Raw genomic sequence first — 3,859 nt, forward strand, 5'->3', positions numbered from 1 at the left:
TATATATGAGCACATTCCTGTATATAGATATATGCAGGGTGTCCCAAAAGTCTTTAGCTTTAAACTGCACCAAGATTTTTAGGACACCCTGCATACACACACACACACACACACACGCACACACACACACACATATATATATGTATACATCTATACATATATATACACACATATATACATATATTATATAATTGTGTGTGTGTTTGTATTCTCCCTCTAATAATGAGGAGGGGAAAAAGAAGACAAAGAGAAAGACATGGCTGCATGAATGGAGGAATCAAAGACTGCTGAGCCTTGAAGCTATGACAAAGGAATAAAAATGGGAAATGGGTAGCCAAAAAAAAAGAATCAAATGATGGTATTATGCATACAATGACAAAATCAAAGAATTTCACAAAGTTGCAAGGGATTTCAAAGGCCACCTGGTACAACCCCTGTCTAAACAAAAATGTCTCTTTACAACATGCCCAACAAATGGTTACCCAGCCTTCACAAGAAACTTCCAGGAGAGGGAATGTACAGCTTCCTGAGACACCTCATCTTCCTTCTGGCTACCAGCAGGAAATACCATCTTTACATTTAGCTTAAATCATCCCTTCAGCAAGTTCCACCCACTTCTCTTCCCCCTGAGAGGGTGAGAGAAGGGGGCTACAGAGTCCAGGAACTGTTGTTCTCTCTGTTCATGCATGTGTGTACATAAATATGTATATAGCTATGATTACCATGTTTCAATGTCATTTATTTCCTCTTTAATGTTATATATTTCATCTTATGTATTTAAAAATATGATTCTAAGAAGGGCTCCATAGGCTTTACTAGACAGCCAAAGAGGTCCAGGGCACATAAAAAAGGATTAATGACCCCTGCATTGAGCCAAACAAAACTGATCTTATCTGTCTTCCCCAAGAAATTCTTTCAAATATATAAAGACAGTTTCATAACTCCCCAAGCATCCTTACACTACACATCCCCAATGTCCCATTTATTTAACCAATTCTACTTTGTCATTGTCTCTCGTCCCCACTCTTTGAGTCCTCCTCCTCTGGCTTTCATTCAGTTTATAAATGTCCTTCTCAAAATGATTCATGGGAAGGGGATAGCATGGGGAGACCATGAAAAAAGGCATTCAGGATGACCTGTACTACACTTGAAAAAGGAGTTTGGGATGAACCAGACAGCTTCAGACACTTATTAGTTGCATGACCCTCATAAAGTCACTTAACATCTGTTTTCCTCAGTTTCCTCCATTATAAAATTGGGATAATAAAGCACCTAACTCCCAGAGTTGTCTAAGGTTTAATGAGATGATATTTGTAAAACACTTAGCAGAATACCTAGCACATAGTAGGCACTATATGATGCTATTTATCATTATTAGAAGCATTATTGCTATCATCACCATCAGGTGATTCCACTGGTTGTCCCATCCTAACCACTGACTTCTCTCCCTTTCACCTGCAGATTCAGCCAAGGTCACAATGAAAAATCTCACCACACTGACAGACTTCATTCTTCTGGGTCTCACAGATGCCCTTGATTTCCAGGTTGTGAGTTTTCTCTGTCTCTTTCTCATCTATGTGTTCAGTGTCATCAGCAAGCTGACCATTATCACTCTCACTCTATTGGACTCCACCTCCAGACACCTATGTATTTCTTCTTTCAGAATTTTTCCATTTTAGAGATTTTCTTCACATCTGTTTTTACTCCCAGAATGCTACTGAGCATCTCAACAGGGAACAAAACCATCAGCTTTGTTGGCTGCTTCCTTCAGTACTTGTTTGCCATATTTCTGGGGGCCACAGAGTTTTACCTTCTGGCCGCCATGTCTTATGATCAGTATGTTGCCATCAAAAAACCCCTGCATTACACAACCATCATGAGCAGCAGAGTCTGCATCCTGCTTGTCCTCTGCTCTTGGCTGGCTGGCTTCCTGATTGCTGCCCCAGCAGTCCTAATGGCAAGTTTCCTGGACTTCTGCTCATCCAATATAATAAATCATTATTATTGTGATACTCATCCCCTTCTGAATTTCTCCTGCTCAGACACTGAAGTGCCCACCAGAAATTATACACTAGAGCCTCCTTAAATCTGCTAAAGGGGACCCCTACTGGGTTCCTTGGAAACCACCTAATAGACTCCAATAATAAAGAAAAATGTTTCACCTGTGTTGCTAAAACATGCCACAGATTCCCATGGATTCAGGTCTATTTATGTTTGTATCCAAGGCTTTACTAAGGAACTATGGCTTCACTTTGCTTTAGTAGAAATAATACCAAGGCTTTGTTTCAATAGGAATAATACTGAGAATGCTTTGCTTCAGTGGGAATAATACTGAGAAAGCTTTACTTCAATGGAAACAATGCTAACCCCTTAGAAACATGTTCTGTTGCTAGCAAACACATTGTCTATAAAATTATGTCTAACAGAAAGCTCAAGGCTGTCTTTCAGTCTGAGAGGCAGCCGCGGCCGTTTAATAAACACTCCTATCAAATCATAATTGGCCTAGCTGTCCTGTTATATCTTGGTGTCCATTACAACACAGGTCTGGTTGATTCACTCAGCCATAGTGAGACTGATGTCCACCTTAGGGTTGGTGATTGTTTCTTACTCCAATATTTTTCAGATAATACTGAGATTTCCTTCTGCCCAGCAAAGGAAAAAGGTCTTTTCCACCTGTTCTTCCCATATGATTGTGATTTCTCTCTTCTGTGGCAGCTGTATCTTCATGTACATTAAACCCTCAGCAAAGGAAGACTTCAGCTTCCATAAGAAGGTAAATATGTTTCTAACTTCAATTACACCCCCTGCTAAATCCTTTCATTTACACCCTAAAGAACAAACAAGTGATACAAGCCTTCAAGAATTTGGTGCAAAAGATCATGAATCATTAAAGAGATACACAATTCAAGTCTGCATGAAAAATTAAAAGAAAAAGGGTGAATGAAGCAACAATTGTCCCAAAATATTCTGACTTATTCAACAAAAATGTTAGGGACTACTGCATGCACAGAATTATGATAGGTGCTGAGGATGCAAAGACAAAAAGTTCTCTCAATTAGCTTACATTGTGCTGGGGAAATACTTATACCTAGATGAATAAATATACAATCTAGTCAAACATATTCAAGATATTTTCAAGAGAGGATATATAAAAACAGGGATGTTGTGCCTTAAAAAAATGGACTTATAAGATGAATTGTGAGACCTCACACCAGTCAGGTTGGATAATGTGACAGAAAAGGGAAATGATATGTTGGAAGGGATGTGGGAAATGCTAGTGGAGTTGTGAACTGATACAACCATTTTAGAGTGCAATTGGGACTGTGACCAAAGGGCTATAAAACTGTGCGTACCCTTTCACCTAGCAATAGCACTCCTAGGTCGGCATTCCAAAGAAATTTTTCAAAAAGAGGAAAAGGACTTATGTATACTAAAATATTTATGCAGCTCTTTTTGTGATGGCAAAGAATTGGACATCGAGGGGATGCCCATCAATTGGGAAATGACTGAACAAATTTTGGTATATAATTGTGATGGAATTGTGTTATAAGAAATGTCAAGCAGGAATACTTTCAGAAAACCTGGGAAGATGTATATGAACTCATGTAAAGTGAAGTGAGCAGAACCAGGAGAACATTGTACACAGTAACAGCAATATTGTATCATGATCTACTGTGAATAACTTAGCTACTTTCAATAACACAAAGATCCCAGACAATTGCATAGGACTTATGATGAAAAATGCCATCCACCTCCAGAGAAAGAGCTGATAGATTCTGGATGTAGATTGAAGCATACTATTTCTTACTTTATTTTTTTTCTATATATTTTTTCTTTTTGGAGGGGGGAAGTCAGGGCA

General features: G+C 38.7%; 1 pseudogene; it reads left to right on the plus strand.

Annotated features, from left to right (window-relative positions):
• Window positions 1-1,478: 1,478 nt before the first annotated feature.
• LOC138167290 (olfactory receptor 2AP1-like) lies at window positions 1,479-2,891 on the plus strand (annotated as a pseudogene).
• The last annotated feature ends 968 nt before the right edge of the window (window positions 2,892-3,859 follow it).

The sequence above is a fragment of the Petaurus breviceps genome, unplaced genomic scaffold (genome assembly GCF_028583685.1).
Source record: "Petaurus breviceps papuanus isolate PSGF00001 unplaced genomic scaffold, PetGlider_PUasm1.0 229, whole genome shotgun sequence".
Taxonomy (NCBI): domain Eukaryota; kingdom Metazoa; phylum Chordata; class Mammalia; order Diprotodontia; family Petauridae; genus Petaurus; species Petaurus breviceps.